Genomic DNA, 23,709 nt, shown 5'->3' on the forward strand with positions numbered 1-23,709 from the left:
TCTGAGAAACATGACCAGCACACAGAATCAATTATATTTATTTCACGGAACAACAAATGAGCTTTGTTGTCATAAAAAAAATTGCGACTAAGTGGATTGGATGAAAAATATAAGATGGAAGCTAATGAAGAAGCAAGGCTCGGTAGAAAGACAGTAGAAAATGCTTTTGGCTGAACATAAAATAGAATTGGATTGGAGAAAAATAACTAAACACACTGTAGTTTTCACTGAATACTTTAACCCAAGGGCAGCTTATAAGAATATAAGTTATTTATACTTTAACTCCATTTATCTACTAGACCAGTCAGTGATTCTGAGGTATTTCTTTTGGAGGAAAGACTCAAGTGATGTTTAATTTTTAAACATGTCTCATTTTTTGGCTGCCTGATGTTCAGATGTAGAATTCACTGAGTACTGTGCTTTTCCCAGTTCTTTCTATGGGCTCTGTATCTTGCCATTGAGATGTGAATTGCTTTTGTCCCTTGATGATACTTGGCCATCACAAATTAACAGTGGGGATTTAGGAGTCAGAGCTCCATGTTTTGGATTGACTATTTATCCTCTGTTTGATCTTGGACATCTTATTTTATCTTTCTGATCCTCAATCCCCTCGTCCATAAGATGGGGCTAATACCTACACCATAGGCTTGTTGTTAGAATTAAATTGTTTATTCTGTGATTAGAACGTAACAGATTTTTAACTGGTGGCTGCCTCTTGTGGTAGCAGTGGTTGTAGTAGCAATTGTTTGTTTTTTATTTTTCTTTGTGATTTACTGTTGAAATTCTTACTGTTGAAATCATTACACCACAATTAAAAATATAAGTAAATGTACCTCAGTAAAAATACAAATTTCTTATTAGTGAGTCTACATTTCTAAGACGTTCATTTGTTCACTCAACACATTTATTAAGCGTCTGTATGTCAGGCACTTAATAAAAGTGCCTGTATTTAAGGCCCCGGCGACTGAGCACCAAGATAGTGTGTCATTGTATCCTATGGAGCAATGAGACACACATGACAGAAACACACAAACAGATGTAATGGGAGGTGAAATGTGATGTGGGGAAAAAAATGCAGGGGGAGTGGAGATGGTGTACCTGTTTTATGTAGAGTCATCAGGGCAGAGTCTCCTGTTAGGGAATTTTAAATCCAACAAGCATGAATCCACTTAATATAATTACAAGAGATAATACACTAGTTAGAACTGGTATAGAAAACCCTAGCATAATAGTGCAGTTTAATTCTGGAATTTCAGATAAACAGACTTTTTTATAGAATAAAACATTTTGAACTCCTTCACAGTGGATCTGTTTCAGCTTACATTCACTGATTTTAAAGTTTAATACTCTATTTTAGACTTGGGCTGGAATTTATTTACCAGAATTAAGTAATTAGGTTATCAGGATTGAAATAGATTAGTTATCTAAAGTATGATTAAAGCATTTAATTGGTGTGTAGAGAGTCATGGCTTTTCCTAGGAGGGTTCTGAATAATTCAGCAAATGGTTAACATTGTAGAAAGTTCAAGCTGACCAGTCATCTGTTTTTGCTCTGGAAGTAAAAACACATTTTATTAACTCTAGGATATGGACTTTGTTATGCCAGTATATTTAGGTCAATGAGTACTGAAAAAGTTTCTCTGAGAAAAACAAAGTTCATAGATAGGTTGTTCTAGAGAGGATGTGGGGACTTTGTCAGATGTTAACGTTTTAGCCTTAGAATTTGCTTTGAGATTCTCTTTTGTGGGTAAGCATTAATATTATTTTTTGGAAAATAGTATTGATGCCTACAGTTGATTTTTTGAAAACGCTTTTGAAATGTTAACACTCAAACTAGCCCTAAAGTAGATCAGCTTGGTTTTAAAATAGGAAAAAACAAAAAAAACAATAAAAACCATCGATCAAACTAGGTTGTTTCCAAGATCTTAGTAGGTTTCAGTTTAGGTGGCCAAATAGTAAGACTGAATTTCTTCAGTTAGGAAAGATTATTAAAATTTACTAAGCAAATATCATACTTGAGGCTAAAAATGCCAGATTCACGTGTTTCTAAGTTCCTAGGGCATGGGTATGTGATCCAGGTTTGGCCAGTACAGTGTGATGGCCAGGTCTAGTGGGGGCTTCTGAGAAAGGTTTCTCTCCCTCATAAAAGGGTCCAGAGCAGGAAAGCTGCCATTCCCTGCTACTTGTCGTGGCTGTGAGGGGGTGTGGGGTGCTTGACGCCTGACGTCATGGAGCTGCTGCTCTGGCCCAGTGCAGTCCTGCCTCCCAACTCTTCCATTATATGAGGTGATGCCAGTTCTTATTGAAGCTGCTTTAAGCTGGGTTTTTGCTTTGCTGCTGTAAACGTCCTGATAGACCATCCAGATACACTTTGGCCTATGTGGGCTATCTCTTTAATTCACTCTGGAAATTTCTTTTTCCATCCAAAGGAGTATCTTAAAAGATCCTCCCCTCACCCAGTATACTCAGAGCATAGATGGGGAGGCACTACAAGGCCAGGTGCCCATCCCTTGGTAAATGACTTGTGCTTAGCGGCAAGTTTATTGGAGAAAACTTCTTTCAAGAAAGAACGATACAGATTTTACCTATGTACTATGACTTGCTGGAGGGTAAGACTATTCTGCAATTAGTGGTAAGGACCTTATAAGTAGGATGTGACATGATAGTCCAAATGGAAGAGAACCCACAGTTCCTGAACAAGGTAGGATGAAGAAAATTCTAGAACAAGAGAGGATCTCTTAAACCACAATTGCCAAAGAATTTTCCTATTTTCTAAATGGAAGTGAGCTAGAATTTAAAATACAAATCTACCATATAAATGTATTTAATTATGCTTAACCCAACTGTGAGTATAATTCTCTTTTATTACGTGTGGTTCAATTATTTTTAATCCTTTTTTTCCTTAAACATTTTTTAAAGCCCCCTTCAGATATTAAGTGATGATTTTTGTAGTCAAGATTCTTTTGAGTGGAACCAACCAGGCTTGGGAGATATATCCTAATAGAGTTGCTGCCTTCACCAAGTTTTCCTTTTCTTATTTCTTCTTTGTTTAGGTGTATCATACCCTTTATCTGTGACATCAGTGTATACGTTGTGTTCATTTTCTGGGTGTATTTTGTCTGGGTAATATGGAAGTCTCCCATGACAGGGTTAACAGAAAACCATGGATTAATTTATATGCAACTAAAGAATGTGTTAAAGAGGATAGCTGTAGAGAGTAGGATTTAGATCAATGAGTTGCCTACACCCCCCTACTCCCACCCCAACGCGTTGCAAAGGATTAGTAAAAATAAAATCTCTTTTCTATTTGTTGAGAAGAAAAAAATTGCAGTTCCACTTCTAGGCTTTTTCAGGGTGATGCGTGGCAATTCAAAACTAGAGACAACTTAGAGAGGCCAAAACCTATATCCCAGAAAGTGAAAGGAGGAAGAGGAGAATCAGCCAGGCGTGTTTGAGCGATAGGACAGGAGAACCAGAAAGATATCTGGTCCTCTGTGGGGAGGTGGAGTTTCAGGGGGAGAGAGAGAGAGACATTTAAAGAGTTTTGAGGGACATTTTGTTTTATGCTGTGTAGTATAACACCTTTATGATGTCTTTAAGAACGATTATGTCTCTAAGAACCATTCATCTTCTTTTTTTCCTAATTTATTTTTATACATTGAGATGACGACACTGTCCAGGCAGTTTACTTCTATACAGACTACAACCACTACAACTATGACTTATCAGCACATGGTCTTTTTTGGCTGTACCATTAGGTGTGGATATAATGCTTTAAAAATCTCTCTTCAAAATGCATACTTCTAGTTCCTGAGGATTGCACTAGGTTGGAATCCAAAGTTCTTACAGGCTCCTTGACATCCCCCGCCGCCCCCCAATATGTCATTGGAAACTGTATCCCAGCTGCAAGTAACAAGCTCATTTTAGGTGGGCTGACATGAAATAAAAAAGGCCTAATCTCACATTTCTGAGGTGCATAATTATAACATCCATCCTTTATTCCCTATTTGTATTTAGTTTTTTCCTTTTTGATTTCTTTCTCCAGGGAATGAAGCAGAAATCCTCTTTTATAAGTGCTCCTGGAAGTTTACTAGTTTCCTTTGACTTTGTTTCTAATTTTTTTCTTTCCTAGTCAATCTAGACTGCAGTCAAGTGACTTCAAGGGCTCCTCCGAGGCATTTGTTAGAAAAGTTTGGATGGCGTTTAGCTTTACTCCTTGAATCCTTTCTTAAGTATTTCTGTAATTCTTGCTTAGTCTTCTTTAACAAAAAATAAAGTTAAATAACAAGTATTATAGAACATAATTTTAAAAGGCACATAGAAAGATTGTAACAAAAGTTTCTCATGATGAAATGGCTGAGTGTAAATTGAGTTCGTAAGCGCAGGATTATAGACTTTCACGTATGTGTATGTATGTAGGTGTGTATATGTAGTGTTCAAAAGTATTTTGAAAGGTATTATCACTTGTTCTAGCTCAGTAGGTCATGGTGTTCTCAAACATGGAGGACAGAGTTTTCTGCAGTATCAGCCTTCTAGGCATATTTTGATCAGACGAGAACTGTGTTTTGAGAAAATATTAGTTGTGTGTTCATTTGTATGTATGAACGTTTTCTCCAAGTAGAAAATCTAGACTTGATTAAGGGTGTTTTCATAACTTTCAGTGTGTGTTTTATTTTTTAGATTTAGTTTCATATGTAAATTTTGGAAACATTGTCAGATACAGGTAAATCAAGTTGTTGTTGTCCTTGTTTTATTTCCTCTATTTTTTGTCATCGTTGTTATTTAAAAAGCTTATATATTTTAACCACTAGAAACTTAGATGAACCATAAATAGTTACACATTCTTGGTAAAATAAACACAGGTTATTTTTTGGCTTACATTTCAGGTTAGGGATTTGATCAAAGCATCCCTGCCACATAAAAACTTGGTAAAAGTGGCTGGAGCTCAGTATTAGACACTTACCTGTTTATCATCAGTACCCTTCCAATACTTTGCCTGTTTGTCTCCAGGTCTTGCTTGCTGACTAGGAGAAAATTTCAGAGCCTCAGGGCAATGAACCAACTTCTTCTTGAGAGTACTCTTGAGAGTATTTCCTAATCTGTCTGGCATTTTAATTTCCATTTGTGCCTATATAGGACAGGTTTTATTTATGTACAATTAAAATTATCTTCTAACAGCTCAGATTCATCCAGCTTTCTTACACGTCGTTCCAAGCAGCACCAGTGGTGTACAATGTTCTCTGATGTTACTGCATTGTGTTTTTGTTTAGGCAGGAGATGAATATGAAGAAAGCAGTCATCTTTTCTTTTTTTATATAGGATGAAACTATATTAGGTTCAAACTAGAATTGTGTATTTTGGGTCTTTTAAAAATGTTATGGCTCGTTAAGACATCTTTTCTTTCATTATAGCACTTTTTAAAAGATTCGCCAGATATAGAAACATTGTTAGTTACTAGTAAAATTTACTAGAATTTTAGAGCCTGACAGGGCCAATGGTGCTTATACCAGTTGCAGCATTAGAGGTCATCTGAGGTTGTTTTCATCTTGGTTATTGAGTTGTTTCTTGATCTAAGATATTTTTCTATGTTCATGCTTACTTTTTAGACTTTAATGAATATAATTAAGCTTATTTCTGATAACTGCAAAAGTAGTGAAAACTTTGAAAGTGCCAGAAAGAAGAGGAATGTGATTATAATGGAGGTGAAAGTGAAGAGCAAATATCCATATGGAATGAACCTTTTGAAAGAAGGAACAGTTCTGAAGGAATAAGTGAAAAATTGAGAAAAATGCTATGTATTATGTACAGTTGTTTTTCAGTGAATGAAGGGAAAAGGTATGTCAGTGGAAATAATCAATAAATGATCTATAATGGGAATGGAAAAGAGTTTTATTTGACCCAAACTGAAGACTATAGCTTGGGAGACAGCCTCTCAGATAACTCTGAGGAACTGCTCTGGAGAAACATGGTTTTCAGCACAGTTTTATGTCTCGTCAGAACAAAGAACATCAAACAACTCAGGGATACATTCCTTCAGGGTTTCAAAAAAATACCCAAAACACAGATCAGCATGTACACAGTATGGCCTTGGCATCTGGGAAGGGAGTCTTATCATTTAAGGAGTATCAGCATTGGCCTCCCAGGTAGGGAGGCATTTAATCTTTATTTTTAACATGGACATTCTTTACTCCTGGTCAGTGCACACTTTTCTTTAATGATTAAAGCAAATGTACAATGTGTGTTTGATAGGCGACAAACAGACTGTTTTAGTCAGCATAAAATACAAATTAACTCATGTATAAACCAGAATAATGTCCCCGTACCTCAATATGTGAAAATTTCGTCTATTAGGTAATTGAAGAAATAGGAAAAAAAGTTGCCAGGAGCAGTGCCACTCAACCTTGATATCCATTAGAATCGTCTGGGGAGCTTTAAAAATCTTGATATCTGGGTCCTGTCATTTACAATTAAGTCCGGTGGGCCCCAGGCATCAGTATTTAGTAACGTTCTCTCGGTGTTTCTAGGGTACAGTCAAGGATGAGAACTGGGCTGGACAAGATAAGAGTCTTTTAGTGTAACTAAGCTTCACTAAGAATAATAATATTAAAAATAATATATCACTTAGTTAATTGAGCCAAAGACTAGAAGTTAATAGGATTGAAAGGCTGAACATGGTGAACATTACTCATAAAACTGTTATCAAGACATTGTGGGTTCCACGCTAGTTTGCACGTGCATAATGTCAAAATGAGTGTTCAAAGGGCATACTGTAGCTACGAAGAAATTCTCCGACACTTGGCCTCTTGTAAAAATCATCAAAGGGGGGAAGGTTATCTACTGTAACAGATGGAAGAACTTGGTCTTTTTTGGAAAAGGATGCCCAGTAGAACACGTATGAACAAGGAGGAGAAGAGTGTGTCTGGTTTTAAAGCTTTAATGGTGGCAGTAAACTTAAACCCCTCTTTATTTTGGTTTGTACTTGAGAGACATCCTTTCAGTTCTTACTTATTCCTAAAGAGAATAAATTCTATACATACTTTAAAAATCCATAATGGGTTAATCATCTTGATGTACAAAAGGTATTCATTCCTAATTTCATGCTTCCCTGATTTACTACCATTTCCTAACTGGTACAATATAATGGTTTCTCCCCACCCTCAAGAAAATAAGTGTGGTTGGTATAGCTTCTTACCCTCAATGTAAAAATTATTTCAAATTCTTTTACTGTCAGAAGTTTTCCAGGGTAGTTTACATAAACTGGGAACCCTGCCCTTGGGATTCATTGAGGTATGAAAATAAAATTGTCCAAAAGAAAATTCGGGCAGTCTTAGGTTTTGTCTACTCCTTGTATATTATTACTGTTACGCTAGATTTTTTTCTTTCTTTTTTCTTTGGTAGCCTTTGGGAAAGCTGTATTGCATTGTTTTGGTGAGTTAAAAATCATCTTCTGGCTTTTTTTTTGTTGTTGTTAAGGATGGCTTTGTTATACTCTTTCATTTAGTAGAGATTTTTGTAGTTACTGAGGTGGTTTTTTTTTTTGTTTTTTTTTTTTGCGGTACGCGGGCCTCTCACTGTTGTGGCCTCTCCCATTGCGGAGCACAGGCTCCAGATGCGCAGGCTCAGCGGCCATGGCTCACGGGCCCAGCCGCCTCGCGGCACGTGGGATCCTCCCGGACCGGGCACGAACCCGTGTCCCCTGCATCGGCAGGCGGACTCTCAACCACTGCGCCACCAGGGAAGCCCTGAGGTGGTTTTTAATTTATATTAGGTCTGGAATTATCTTAGAGCATCTCTACATTTTGCAAATGAAGTGTGCAACAGCCCCCAGTTAGTAGCTAGGACTAGAAACCAGGGTTTCTGATTTTTTTAACTTTTGATTTATAAAATGAAACACAGTTATAGAAAACACCAACAAATAAATATGTAGCTTAATAAGTTATCATAAGAACACCACCCAGATCAATAAAGAGAAGCTTGTCAGCCAACTTAGAAAGCCCTCCATCTACCCTGTCTCAAATCTTGCTTTTTTCCTAAATCACCACCTTGACTTTTATAGGAACTACTTCCTTGACTTTCTTTAATTTTATCTCCCAAAATTATACCACTAGACATCATAGTTCATTGTTGCTTATATTTTAAAATTGGAATATCTTTAACTTTTTTTAATCTTCAGGTTGCCTTTATCTAAGGTAGTCTGTATTTTGCCGATTGCATACTCGTGGTAAAGTTAACATGTTTCTCTTTCCTTTGCATTTCCTGCAAAGCCGCAGCTAGATCCAGAGGCTTGATCAGACTCAGGTTTGATCCCTTTGGTAAGACTGTAGGAGGTATGTTCTGTATTAGGGAGTACTTCATATCCAGTTTATCATTAAAATTCTGTAATTTTATTTTCATTTATTAGTTGGAATATATTTATAAAGAGACATTTTCTCACAAATACTGATTACCTTATGATATAGGAAATTTAGGATAAATGCTTGATTCTTTTATTTGCCAGTTTTCAAGATATTGAATTGGTTCCCTGTCATCCTCTAAAGGTGATATATTATTTTTAATATTATTATTCTTAGTGAAGCTTAAATTGTCCCATCTCCAACCAGTGGGACATTGTCCAGTTGGCTTCTAGTCATTTTGGTTGGCATGGCCCTGTTATTTTACATTGTTTCATTTCCATCTGGTAAGGTAAGATTACGCAGACTCCCCTCTTTTCCCACACTAGACCTGGAATCTGTCATTTCTTTTAGTGGGAAATGATATTTCAAGAACAATCTGGGGGTCAAGGATACTTATTGCTATTGGGTTAATCACTGTTTGTAGGCCTTTTCAGTGGAGAGAGAGCAAAGGAAAAAAAGTATGCGTATGTATTTATGTGTATGTATTTAAAATTTTTTTCTTTTGCATGTGCTGCCCACATCTCCAGCTGCTGTTTTTCTTGTTGTACTAATGGAGCATATAGCCATTACATTTTATACTCCTTTAGCATTTACTAACTGTGTTTAACCCCTATTTAGTCTTTAATTCTGTGAGTAACTGTATTTTAATGCTCACAACCAGTCCTTTTGTTAATATTTCTCTTAGTCATTTTGTTTGTCTGAAGTTTGTTCTTTAGTAGATTTGTCTGAAGAGGTCATGGAAACAGTATTCCCTGAGTTTTTCATGTTGATAACAGCATTTGCCCATTATTGTTTAGTCAGTTTTACTGGATATAAAAACTGTGGCTCACATGTTTTTTTCCTGTAGGATCTTAAATTTACAATTTTTTTCCCTTTTCTTTTTTTTTAAATTTTATTTTTATTTTTGGCCTTGTGGCATGTGGGACCTTAGTTCCCTGACCAGGGATTGAACACATGCCCCCTGCAGTGGAAACACAGATTCTTAACCACTGGACTGCCAGGGAAGTCCCACAATTTAAACATTTTTCTAGCATAAAGCATGACAGCATTGCTCTTAAAAGGTCTGCAGATAACTAATTTTCATTCCCTATAGATTACTAGCTCTCTTTATTTATATGTCTGATTTGGGATTATAAAATATGCAGATACCCTTTCATTATGTACTTACTTTGGTTTTCTTCTTCATGGATCCTATTATTGGTATGTTGGATTTTTATATATCTTCAATATGCCACTTTTCCCCAAATCCTTTTACCTTATTCATTTCTTTTTGATTTTTTTTGAAAAAAATTTCTGTATTTCATTTCTAAATCTCTTATAATATGATTTATTATTTTTTGTTCTTATATTTCTTCTAGTTCAAGCTTCATTTCTGAAGTGATTTATTTCCATTCTTTTTCCTGAGTTTGCTCTCCTCACTTGTCTGAGTTTTTCTAATTCTGCTTTAGGTGTTTTTTTTCATGTTTTATATATTTTTTAAATGTCTCTTAGTTCATTTTGAAATCGTAAGTGACAGTTTGCTGTGTTTTAGGTTATGTTTTTGTGGTCAGTAGGAATGTTTAGCTCCGTGTTGATTTCACTCTCAACACTTTCTCCACATTGTGGGGTGCTGTCCTGGAAGGGAGCCCTGACCCCAGTGTTGGGACTCAGAGGATATTGACAGTTCCAGTCTCTTCAGCTCTTTTCTGCTTCCTACGCTCACCCACAGCTGGCGTGGGCCAAACCCCAATCATTTTCAGCTGCTGTTCTCAAATTGCTAAAGAATACCTCTGGGCTACTTTAGAATTCTCCTGTTTTCACATCATCAGACATCTTGTTTATTTCTCTGCCTCTTTCCACACAGACCGTGATGCTGTGCAGATCGTGTGACTGTTAGTGGTTTCTCTCCAGCTGCTTGTATTTTGAGGATCATGGAGATACCTTATTGCTCAATATTGTTAGGTTTTTGGTTTTGATATTTAGTTGTTTTGTTTCTTTTTCTGTGGAGATCCAGGCACTTTCAGAAACTATGCTCCTGCTGCCATCTGCCCAGGTCCTTTAGTCTTCTGATTTTTGAATTATTTTCCTCATTTTAGGTCAGTTTATATGTTTGGTTAAAAAACCGTTTCTGGATTGTTGGTATTCTTCCTCTTGCTCTCCCCCAGCCCCTCTTGACTTTCAGTGGAGGAAATGATGATATATTAATGCATGACTTTTTCCTATATAATGTCAAATGATAGCTCTAGATTTTGCTGTTTATTTTACCGGTAAACTGTCATCAAACCTCTTAATGGTCCATGACCTACAAATAGAATTAAATAAAACACTAGTTTTAGTCTTAATTTCTATATTATGTTTGTGCAGTGCTATCATCTTATATAATTTAAATAAGTTATGCAAAATGCATTCTTTCTTATATCCCACTGATAGTTGGGAAATTCAGACTGCCCTTCAGTACTTTAACCCCACCCCTGGAAAAATAGGTCTCATCGGCTTGTGTGTGTCTATAAATTAGTGAGTGTGTTAAATCTATCACAGCATGAAATCACTTCAAGTGCTGAAAGACTATCTTAAAGAATTTAAATTGATTGCAGATGTTGGTGCAATTAAGCAGGCCTGATGAGCCTCAGAATCATGTTTCTCAGATTTGAATATGAATGCATTTAAAAAATTATAGTGATGTACTCCATGTAAATGGAGTTCATAGGCATCTGAGAGTTTCTATCACCTTGTGCTTTAAAATGGTTTAGCAATGTGAGAAGTGATGTGTGACCCCTTATGCAGATACCTGTATTACTTAGAATGAAAATGTATTATTCATCTTACGTATGTACTTCCGTGCCATCCTTAACCAACTAGAATTGACTTTGAATGATTATTTTCCTTCGTTATTTCATTTGTCTACCAACTTTTCTACCTTTTATGCCTGTAATTCATTTGAAAAGTATTCTATAGACAGGGAAGGAAGTATAATGTTACTTCATTTGCATTTTTAAGAAGAAAAAGAGTATAACAAGCCGGATGTGTTGGTTTAGATAATAAAAGCATAGGACTTTTTTTCCCCTTGAGGTCAGATCTTTTGACTAGTAGGACTCTTCTTACCTTTAGTTGCTTTGGCTTTAAACTGCTGAGATGTAAAAGAAAGTTTTCTATTTATTATTTTAAAATATAACCTACTGGGTTGCAAATTAGGAAGTGAATTTTGAAACAAGTTTGTAACAAGATTAAGTAGAGTATACGGCATGCTCATTTTCAATTTATTTCAAATTGATCTGTGCACATTAAGTAATTAAACTCATCAATTTCTGTAACACATTGTAAAATGTTATGGACATTAGGACTTTATTATATATATAGTAGTAAAATAAATTACAAAAATGGTGAGTATATTTAGATACTATTTTTAAATACTAAGAAAATTACTGAAATAGTATAGTAATATTAATGATTTGAAATAGGAACAAAGAATACATTATATTTTTTTCTGGATGGTGTGAATTAAAGCTGTGTTCTACAATATTTTATAAAAGGTTATTTTATTCATCATGGCACACTATACTTTGTTTTTAGGAGTTGAGAATCCAGCTTTGCTACTTCTAGCTTTGTGATTTCAGAAAATTCATTATGCCTCTTGAAAACTTAGTTTACCAAATAATAAAATTTAGGAGTGTTTTTATGAGAATTATGGTATGAGAAGTAGGGCAATGATTAAATAAAGTCTCTTATGTTATCTTTATCTTAAATCTCTTGATAAGTCATCAAAGTTTAAAGTGTAAAATGGGACTCTGTGAATGCTACAGATGAAGCATTCTTAAATCTGATTATATTGGAATAAAAAGTTAAATACAAATTATTAAAACTGGTCATCATAAAAAAATACATACAATCTTTTTTCTACTTAGAACATAAAATTATATATTCACATCTCAGTATTTGAATACAGAGCCAAGCCCTTTTCTTTGAGTAGGAGTTGTTCCTACTTTGATTTTTCCTACATAAAGCATGAAGCATCATCTGTGATCACCACTTGTGTATTTTAATTCAGCCAAGAATTTATACTTGTAAAAACAGTCTAAGTTCAGACCTATGAGAATTTGTATGATTTTTACAGTGAGATCTTTTCAGTTCTCTTGATCATACCTAATTTGAAAACAAGTTTTTTTTAAAGCAACTCAGCCTAATCTTGATGTTTCTAAGCATTAATTTGTTACAGAAACAACTCTTTTCATTCTCGTATATTATTACATTAACAAGAATGATATTATCATACTTCATAAACAGTTTGGGGTTTATTTAAAAAAATCACCTCTTGGTATTTACAGAATTTGATTCATAGGAGTAACTGTGTCGCCTACAGCATACTTTGGGCATCAATCACTCTATTACAGACTAGTGGAAAGCCTGATACTGGATGTCTGTCTCTAGCACCTTAAACAAGTCACACTCCGGTGAACTTTATTTTTTTCTTTCCTTTCTCTCTCCAGTGGGGTCGTAAAAATACAATTTTCTGTAACTTGTTTTATTTGTTACCCTATGTGAATGTTCTACCCTCTGTTAGAAGTGACCGACTCAGCTCCAAGTGACTCAGAAAAACAGGAACATGTTGATTCCTGCGTCTGGGAAGCCCTGGGATATGCTGGCTTCAGGCCGGCCTGGATCTAAGTTCTCAGGTGACGTAAGGACTCGGTCTTCCGTATCTCTTAGCACTGTTTCGCTATGTCTTGGCTTTATTCACGCAGGCTCTTTCCATGGTATATCTAGATGGTTAACAGAAGCTTCTGGCTTGTTTCCTGTATTTTAGATCAGTAGTCTCCAAAATTTTTTGATCACTTACCCTATCAATTTAAAAAAAGCTGATCATATATGCCACTAAGCCAATAAACGTTTATTATAAACATGTCTATTTTATTAATACTTCATATATATTACAGTAAGTCCCCTACATACGATTGAGTTCTGTTCGGAGAGTGCATTCGTAGGAGTCCAATTTGTTTGTAAGTCCAACAAAGTTAGCCTAGGTACCCAGCTAACACAATCGGCTATATAGTACTCTACTATAGTAGGCTTATAATACTTTCCACACAAATAATACATTAAAAAACAAACACAACAAATAAAGAAAACATTTTTAATCTTACAGTACAGTACCTTGAAAAGTACAGTGGTACAGTACAACAGCTGGCATACAGGGGCTGGCATCAAGTGAACAGGCAAGAAGATTTACTGACTAGAGGAGGGGAAGGAGGTGGGAGATGGTAGAGCTGAAGGATTGTCAGCAATAGGAGACAGAGGGAAAGCTGCAATTTCACTCACACCTTACGTGATTGGACATGCGAACGCACATTTGCATCTTTGAAAGTTCACAACTTGAAGGTTCGTATGTAGGGGACTTACTGTAATATAAATTAATGTATTAATATTTTATCCCTAATATATAATATGAATTGAAGATATCATTAAGATTTATAAATCAAAGTTTTAATAATTCATTAGAAAATTTTGCCTCATTCACAAACCCATTTGGTTTTTCTTTTTAGTTTTTTTTTTTTTTTTTTTTTTGTGGTACGCGGGCCTCTCACTGTTGTGGCCTCTCCCGTTGCGGACCACAGGCTCCGGATGCGCAGGTTCAGAGGCCATGGCTCACGGGCCCAGCTGCTCCGCGGCATGTGGGATCTTCCTGGACCTGGGCACGAACCCGTGTCCCCTGCATCGGCAGGCGGACTCTCAAACACTGCACCACCAGGGAAGCCCTTTTGTTTATTTTTTATCACACTTTAACTATGCTAGATTCATGACAAACAGATAAATATGCCTTTTTTCCCTACTCACATATTTTTGCACAACCTACAAATTACTTGATGACTTGTTATTTTCAAGAACTATACAACTTTCTGGGCTTGGTGCCTTTTTAAAAGTAAACTTTTAACTTAAACATTTTTTTTTTATCAGTTTTCTAAAAATTATACTCTAATCCCCAATTTTAAATCTCCTTTTAAATTTAGTTACCCATTATATTCATCCTCTTATAATGGAATCTATCATACCTGCTCAGGAATGTTCTGGGAGCATGTCCAAACCTGCAGTAACCTTTGTTCATGGGGAAACCTTTGTTCCCTGAAGTTCCTGTTGACTTCCATCTTGTCCACATCAACCCTTTTTTGTTCTTGCCTGTACTAGTTCCTCTATTCTTGTACCGCTATCTAGCTCCCATCCTCCACTTAGCCACATTTAATTAAAGACTCAGTTTGTGCTGTTTTGACCTCAGTACTGCCACTCTCTTTGCCAATTTGGTTAGTGCTTGAGGGCCCAGAGAAGGTACAACGTGCCCTGGCTCTGCCTTTGTGTATTGTACTTGGAGGAAAAAGACAGAAGAAAGACATGCATCGAGCTCATGAGTTATCTGGACAAGGTAGATTCCTTTGTGACAGTATTACCTTTGTGAATTCATGACTGTCTACAGGTGATGGATTTTGAAGCCTCACAAACTTGACTGGTCAACATTCTAAGACTCAGTATGTATTTTGTGGGCAGGTATACAATCTAAGCTAATAGGGACTGATGTATTAAAATCCAAATATCACTTTAACAATCCGTAATCAGAAATACTATTATTAAGGAGAAAATTCTTATATTTTCTTCTCTCTTTTTAGGCTAGTCTATATAGGATGCCAAATGACAGAGAGTTGCTTACTTGGTTTGTCGATGATCTACTATGAGGATAATGGGGTGTGTGCCCATAGCATCATATGCTTTTCCTATCTGAACTGTCCTCATACTTCATGTATAAATTAAATTAGTTGAGTTAATGTGATGGACTAGAAACCCCATGAAGGCAGGGAATACATGATGCAGCACAAATTAGATGATTGTGTTAATATTTCTGGCACCCCTTTTCCTGGGGAGTCTTAGTGGGGCTCTCTGAAGAACTCTGGGTCTCTGGACATGTCTGCAGGTAGGCCTGCAGACTGCTTCCGCTTATAGCACATACTCACGACTGTTAGAGTACCCTGCAATTCTGGAGGCCATACTTTTTATTGTAATTAAAATAAATTCTTGATCTTGGTGCACATGTGTAATCTCTTGGGTCATTTTAATAGGAGGCTAATTATCTGTTATATTTTGATTTTTCCTAATTCATTATCTGAAGTCAGTTGTAATTTAAGATATGGGGGTATCTTAACAGTTGGTAAAATGTACCTCCCTTGAGGTTCACTTCTTAACTCCTTTTAGAGGAGAAAGTGACAGGAACTGGTGTCCTCATTTTACTCTTTCACTGAGAATTTTTATTTTTATAGCTTCTGATCTTTATATATTTCCCCCTGTCATTTAAAAAAAATTTCTTAGGAGACAAAGGCTGTTTAAATAAAATGATTAGAAATTCTAAGATCAACTTATTTAGTAATCAAGTATCATTTTAAGTGGCATTCATTTATTCAGATGCTCAAATTTTAAATTATTAAAATCAAAGATACATCTTAAAAAGCTACAGAGTATCACTTAATGAGGTGGTCTTCAACCCATATGGTACTATCCTGTTGTTTTGTCTGTTCTTCCTTACTGAGAAAAGTATATGATTTCTAAATACTTTTCACATTAAAAGTTCTGTAGAGGCCTGGTTTTCTTGTGAGATATGATCAGAATTCAAATATCACCTTAAAACAAAATAGAAATAAATAAATGAATGAATAGAATGGCTGTAAGCAATTATTTACTTTTGTATAAAGCTTATTTAAAGTTAATAACAAAATCTAAGTTAAGAATGTGACTAATGGGGAATGGACTGAATAAAGGTACTTAAACTGTAACAATTTTAACAATCTTTTTTTTTTCTTATTTCAAAAATAATGCATTGTTACAGAAAATTTAGGAAGTATAAGACATTATAAAGAAGGAAAGAAAAAAAAATCTATCAACCCAAGATAAGGCATTCAGCTACAGTATTAAGGCTGTTTTGATTCTGAAAAAGTCTAAAAAGGAATTATTATAACAGTAAAACTAAGGTTTCTATAGCAGAAATATTAAATGTGACTTCTACTGTGTTAACATTTTGGCAGAAGTACAAAGGCCAAGGATAGCAAGTGGGCTAATGATAGCAGATACCAGAGCAGTGTGGCCATGAAAAGTGATTGTGAAATGGATTGTGCTACCATTAGCTCGTTCAATTCCAGGCTCTATAAGAATAGGTTAACAAATAGGTAAAAAATAGAAGATTGATAGAGGCTTTCTTTGGAGATACAGGTGTCAGCTATGTCATTATCTCCGACACCTTTTAAGGGAGTAGAACCAAATGAGTGGACATTTGAGAGAAGCTGACTGTATCCTTTCCAATTTAAGGACATAGGAATTAGAAACTGGCTCTATTTGTGAATGGTGGCTCTAAAGGTAAGGGCTATGTGAACTGCTTTGGTGGCAGAGCAAGGAGAACGGCTTAGACCTATTGTTGGAACAAGTTGGACTTGTACCAGAACATTGACTGGATGTGGACCTCTCCAAAGGGAGTTGACTTTGAGTTGTCTTGGAAGGAGTTTTGCCCAAGGGGCCCACCTGCACGCGCAATGACCCCCAACAGAGAGAGTCTATGTGGAGTGGACTGCCAAGTCTCAGCAAGGGAGTCTGAATAACCCACATGCGCATCCCACAGAAGGAGGCAGCATTTGCCTATCAGCCATATCCAGAGGACAGTGGCACCGGCGTGTAACAGTGATACCTGATTACAGCAGTTTTCTACATCTTAACTTTCTTTCCTCCCTACTCTCTCTCTTTTCAGCCCTGAAGGTGTTGGAGGAAACGTGGTGAGTAGGGATGATGGAATTGAAGGACAAGGTGGGAAGATAGTGAAGATCCACAGCCCTGTTCAACATTATAGATTTCCTAGTCCGAGTGAGGGCCACACTGAGGAAAGGGGAACTTTAAGTTAGTTAAGATTGAAGTTTTACGATTAGGCCTATCTCTTCAGTAAGAAAAACTCATCTTTGCTAGGCTGGGTAAGTTATATGAAATGTAGAATATCATTCTGGGGTGATATTACTAAAAATAATCTTGGAGTGAGACAGTGTTTTTAAGCAAGTTTAAATCCAGAAATTGTAAAGGAAAAGATGGGTACATTTGTTAATATAATAACCCAAAACTTCTATATGGGCAGTGACAGGGAGAGGGAGGGAGTAAACAAAGTTAGAAGACATAAAAAACTGGAAGAAAATAGTTGCTAACGTATCAGTAACGTGTAAAGAACACCTACAAATCATTAGGAAAAAGATGAATGACCCAATAGGAAATTTTTTACTTAGTATGAGTAAGCAATTTGCTCAAGGAAAATACAAATGGCAAGCAGCCACTTGAAAAGATGTTCAATCTCAATGTAAATTAAAATAGGTATGGAGAGCATTTTTCATCTGTCAAAATAGAAAAGCTAAAAAAGAGTGCTGACAGTAAGTGTTTGGTGAGGGTGTAGAAATATAAAGCAATTCAACATTTTGGGAGTATAATTTGGCAGTATCTTTCAAAATAAAAAACTTGCATACCCTACTGATCTAACAGTCCCAGATTTTAAATCTGTTTTTATCAATAGCTTTAATATTTAAAGATCTATGTATGAGGTTGTCCCTTGTAGCACTGGGTAAAATGTCAAAGAAACTTAAAATAACCAAAATAACCATCAATGGAGAAGTGATTAAGTAACTTATAGCACATTCATGTAGTGATCGATAATACAGCTATTACAATGAGTGAGTTTATGATTTGGAAAGTTAGCTGATATAGAAAGTGATATAGAAGCACATGTATAGTATGAACCACTTTTTGTTTAAAGAAAGTTGTTGTGTGAGGATGTACATGTATATGTGAATGAGTTGGTACCTGTGTGTATTTATTCATTTAAAGGAAAACTCTTTATGTATTCTAACCAAACTTGTTAAAACACTCACAGTTGTCTGTCACTTTGGCCTAGAATTGGAGAAACTGAGGCAAGAATTCCCATTTTCTCTCATACTCAAACAAAAAGGAGTAGTAGGATTATGGGTGACCTGTTTTTTGATGTTTTTGTGTATTTCTCAAGATGAACAGGGGTTTTTTTTGGACAAAAAGCAAAGAGGATGATGTGGGGGGAAGAGCAGGACAACCATCTACCAGATTATATCAGACTTTTGCATGTTGCCAGGTGCTTGCTCCTTGATTTTAAGCTGTAGTGATCTGGTCTTTCTTCTACTACATGCGAGAAACTTGGGGAAGCTAATGTCAGTTAAGACAAGGTCTCAAGTACATCAAGGAGCTCACAGTTTAGTAGAGACAAAATGTATCGGCAGGTGAAACGAGTACGGTGGAATACATGGGCCCTAAGTGCATGTTAAAGTGCTGGATTGTTGCCTGCAGCCATGGTGAGAAGGACTCATACTCTGTCTTGGGGGGGTTAGTGGGGAGACCCTGGACTCTCCGCAGTCTCCTACAGCCTGCTCCTACTGCGACTTCCTTTATCCAAGTTTTCGGTACTGGTACCAGAAACTGTCTTTTTAGAATAATATTTTCTTAGCAGAAACAAAATCTGATGTTGTTGCTAACAGAAAATACCATTTTTATCTTGTTTACCAAGTCATTTTGCCATGGCGCAGATGGCCTGATAACACGGACCACATTTCAATTAGGAAAATAAAAAAAAATCAGCAGAGCTAATAGTATGCTGTTTGCAGAGCTTTTAAATGTAACTTGGAATAGCACACAGATTCATTTTACATTCTTGTAGTAAATTGGCACTCATTTAATAATCACTTTTATTTACAGAACTTACGTTTTGGAAACATCTGGATAAATCTATGAATAATTTAAATGTTCAGTTTGTGATCATTGCCAAATAGTGTTTATTAAGCACTTACCTATGCGTGACAATGCTGGATGATGAAAATACCATAATAAATGAAAAATATAGGAAACCTTGGAGACTTGACTCATAAGAGGTGTATTACTACATTAAAATATATGAAAAGAATTATTTATACTTGAAGTATTTCATGTGATTTTTCTGTCTGCCTTAGAATTTATTAAGTATTACTAAAATTGATTTTTTTTCAATATGAAAAATTAGGGGGCTAGATCTGATAACATCTTAGTTACCTTTCATTTCTGAAAATTCTTTGATTCCTTCCTTTACCAGGAAATGTTTCTCAGTTAGATTTCCTGCTTTCAAAAACTTGATGTCTTCATCTTAATACGTTTCAAAAGTAATATATAATCATTGCAGAAAATACATATAAACCAAAAAGAAAAAAATGAAAACCATCCACAATTTCTTCACCAGAGATAACTGTTGTTAAACATTTTTGGTTACTTTTATTCAGAATGGAAAATGTGGTTGAGAATACCAACCTCAAGATGTAGTTGTGGAAAGAATGAAATACGGAGTGTTATTACTATACACATGGTGTCTGGTATATATGTTAGGTAAAGCATGTATTAGTACTAATGAAAGGTATATTCTTTGTTTTTTAAAGTGTCAGCATTATTTCTGATGTTTTTCTTTTTTTTTCTTTTAATGTTTTCTTAATTATGTTCCAACTCCTTTTGTTCTGAGACTGGTTAGAGACCCTTAGTAACTGTAATTTATAGTAAGTAGTATAAGATACTCTTTGTAAAAAATACATTTGTCCTCTAAGTGTTTTTTGGCATTATCCAATGTCCCATTTCAAGAAAATTTTAGTGTTTGTGTATATAGAAGTTCAAGAAGTACATATTTTTTCCTAAAATTCATGAATTTGGTCATGGCATGTCAGAAATTGGTCATGCCGGAGATTAGTTTTCATGTTTCTTGGTATAAAGACATGGTTGAAAACTTCTCAATGAAGTTAACTTAGCAAGAAGAGAGAAATGATGGAACCATTGTGAAAGCTTCTGTTAAGTGGATAGAGGAGGAGATTCTGGAAAGGTGCTACAGCTGTATCTTCATCTAGAGATATGATATAGACAGCTAGAGAAGAATTAGAAGGGATAGTCTAGGGAGAGGAGGGCTCAGGTGGAAAAATGCAAAAAAAGTTTTGCTTCGGGGAGACTAGCAGAGGGGGACCGAAAAGAGACATGGATTAGGAGTTCCCTGATGGTCATTTGTAAGAGAAACTCTGGGAGAGGGCTGATGAGGGCAGAGGTAACCAAATCTATGAAGGCTTAAGAAGTGAATGCATATTGAGGAAGGGGGGATAGTGAATATACACCATACTTGTCAGTGTTTTAGTGGTGATAGAAAAAAAGAAATGAATTAGTAGCCTGAGGGGAAGCAGAATAGAGGGAAGTTTGGGTGAGAGGGTGGGTCTGGTTGAAAGGTTTGTAGAAAAGGAATCACTACAGAGAAAGAGGGGAATAAGGACTGGGATTAGACTGATAGTTTAATGTTAAAAGTCATAAGAATAAAGAAGCACACATGTTTTTCTGGGCAGGGAGTCTGGTAAAGATAGAAGAAAACTGGTTTCCTTGATGGAAGAGGAAAGTGGAGTCAACTGCCTAGTTTCACTGTTCTTAGTGAATTAAGGGGCAAAGTCATAACGCTAAGAATAGGGCAGAGATAGGGATAGAGCTTTGAAAAGAGCCGATGGGATTTAAACAGGTATTGAAGGAATGGAATATGAATAAAAATATCTGAAAGCTTCTTGAGGGCCCATGTGAGGTTAGAAAATATAAACAAATACTAATGAAAATTCTCTTTAGTGTAAGAACCTTTTTGTAACTATATAGTCTTATATAGCTCCCTCACTACTCCCTCATCATATCTCAAAAATAAAAGTGGATCTGTTCTGTTGAAAAAGAGTAGTGAGCCTTAGAGGCCATGGTTAACCCTCCTGTGGTCAACTCTGACCACGTCTACAGAAGCCTAGAGTTCCAGGGGATACAGTATAGACTAATACAGCCTGTCCTGATAGGGGACAAGTAGAAGGCACAGTAAATGAAGATGATAAATTAGAACCTTGATATCATCTTCCCTTTGACTACAAATGGGCCAGAACAATTCTGATCTGGCAAATAGCACCAGTTCAAGTGACTCCGAGGTTAAGGCCAGGCTGAGGAGCAAGTAAATACCAGAAGGTCAAGTAAGAAGCTAGAATACATGCCTAGGAAATCATCCAAAGAAGGGAGCAACATGTGGTTCTGAGGGGTTCATGTTAAGCAAGTGCTTCCAGGAGTCTGGGAGTCAAAGAGAAGTTGTGCAGAAACAGCATAACGGATGAGGTCAGTACTGAGTGACTGGCTGTCATCCCATCTTTGTGATACCACTGGGTATGGATAAGTCTGAGTGTGGTGTTGGTGTTGGGAATGAGGTCTGGGGACTAAAGACAAATGTTGCCTCTGGATTTATGTTTGGCCATTGTTGAGAGGAGGTGTCTGGAGGCTTCCTCAATATCCCCTTGCGTGGGTGCTACAAACAGCGCTCAGTGCTTCCGTGAGTCTGCTGCTGCCTTGAAATGTGGCTTGTAAAGCTCAGGGAAGGCCTTGCAATAGCCCATCAAGTTGTGTAAATAAAGTGTGGGCTTTATTAAAACTTCCTAGAGATCTTGATAGGGGTTCATGGCTCTGTTTTTGCCCAGATTCAGAGCTCCTGTGTGCTGAGCCTGCGTGTCTGAATTCTCACTCCTTTCCTCCCAGCATGAGAGGATCTCAGCACTGGGTATTTGGGGCAGCAAAATGTTGACATAAATTTTGCCTTATGTGGTTGTTATTAAATGGTTATTATGTAGCCCAACTTTCTTTTCTCATCTTCCTCTAATTGTTAAGAGGAAGAATGGTAGAATTATATATATAGGAACAAGGCCTTCAGGAATCTTAAGTTTTAAAATGAGAACAACCATGTAAAATTGTACTTTCTAAAATTAAGGATTAGGCATCATATCCATAACTTTCTAGCCCAGTATCTGGAAATGAAGCTTACTTCACTTATGGTATAAAAAAATAGAAAATTCAAAGGATAAAAATTGTGTGAAATTGTGTGCTAAGAAAAAGACACATTTTTCAAATGGAAACTCTGAGTGTACTTTTACTGTAGTTCTTAAGGGTAATTTAAATAATACTGTCAATTATACATAAGTTTCAAAAGCTTTAGCTGTTGTGCATTAAGAAATAATTAGATTCATTTTTCTTAAACCATGTAGTGGTATTTTCTCTTTATAAATAGGTGGAGACTTAGGAACATTGACATGGGTAATGAGAATAGGAAATAATTGATATAGTACTGATTTTCTGGTACTGTCATAAAATCCACATTGTATCAAACTTAGCAATTCATTTGGGTAAGAACATTGCAGTATTAATCAAATCTCTTTTAGTTGTCAGTGATAGAAGCCTACCTTGAACTAACTTGAGCAAAAAAGGCAATTTATTGATTTATTGACTCCTACTTGGAAGAGAAGGGATGGCTAAAATGAAGATCTAATGCCAGGACCTTCTCTTCCCTTTCCCCTTGGCCTCTGAACCTTGGTGTTGTCTTCTGACTACAGAACAGCTTTCTCCCAGAAATGGAAACCTTGAAACTGTAAAAGAAAACATAGGCATAATCAAGTGTTCAAAGAAGAATTTGTATAGCAAACTAAGCATAGGTAAAAGACAATAGATGTAGTAAAAAATATTACTAATGATTTTGACAAAGGGCTAATATCTTTTACCCTACGGTGAGCTTTCATGAGTTGACTAGAAAAAAATCCAATAGAAAAATGGGCTAAGGACAATTTAAGAAGAACAAATCCAAGAAGATAAATACATATGTAAAGATTTGTAGTTATGGATATTCAAATTAAAGTAACTATATCCATCAGATATTTACTGTTTAAGTGGGAATGTGGGGAGAAAGTACCTTCATATGTTGCTGGTGGAGCTGTAAAATGAATACAGCATTTTTGGAAAGCTATCTTAAATGTTTATGAAAAAAGGAAAATATACATGCTCTTTGACCCAGGGATTCCACTCCTGGGAATCTGTGAAGAAGGAGCAAAAGCACTAACAGATGAGGACATATGCACAAGGATGCTTCTTTCATTATTATTTACTAAGTTAAAAACCTGGAAACAAAAGGCAATGGCTAAATAAATTATGGGTAGCCATACCGGGGAGTATTATGCCAGTATTAAAAACAATGAATTAAAGTTATACTAGATAATTTGAGAAACTTCCATGAGGTTTAAATCACAGAAAAGCAAGATGCAGAAAATTATGTAAGATGAGGCATGGATAGCTCTCCCTACTAGGAAATCTTTCAGTGGGTGCTGGGACCTGCCCTGCTGGCCCGGGCGGGTGCAGATAGGTGCCCCCGCTAGGAAATTTGCCCAGAAGAGGGGCTGAAACCACAGCTGAGCCCCAGGGGCTATGTGACTAAG

At 36.2% G+C, this 23,709-nt stretch overlaps 1 protein-coding gene across 2 annotated transcripts in view; it reads left to right on the top strand.

Annotated features, from left to right (window-relative positions):
• Positions 1–23,709, top strand: part of DIAPH3 (diaphanous related formin 3) — a 550,258-nt gene that overhangs the window by 76,879 nt on the left and 449,670 nt on the right. The gene's annotated exons all lie outside the window — the stretch shown is intronic.

Source organism: Delphinapterus leucas, chromosome 18 (assembly GCF_059928025.1).
Source record: "Delphinapterus leucas isolate spDelLeu-1000000601 "Yukka" chromosome 18, BTC_Dleu_Yukka2, whole genome shotgun sequence".
NCBI classification, from domain to species: domain Eukaryota; kingdom Metazoa; phylum Chordata; class Mammalia; order Artiodactyla; family Monodontidae; genus Delphinapterus; species Delphinapterus leucas.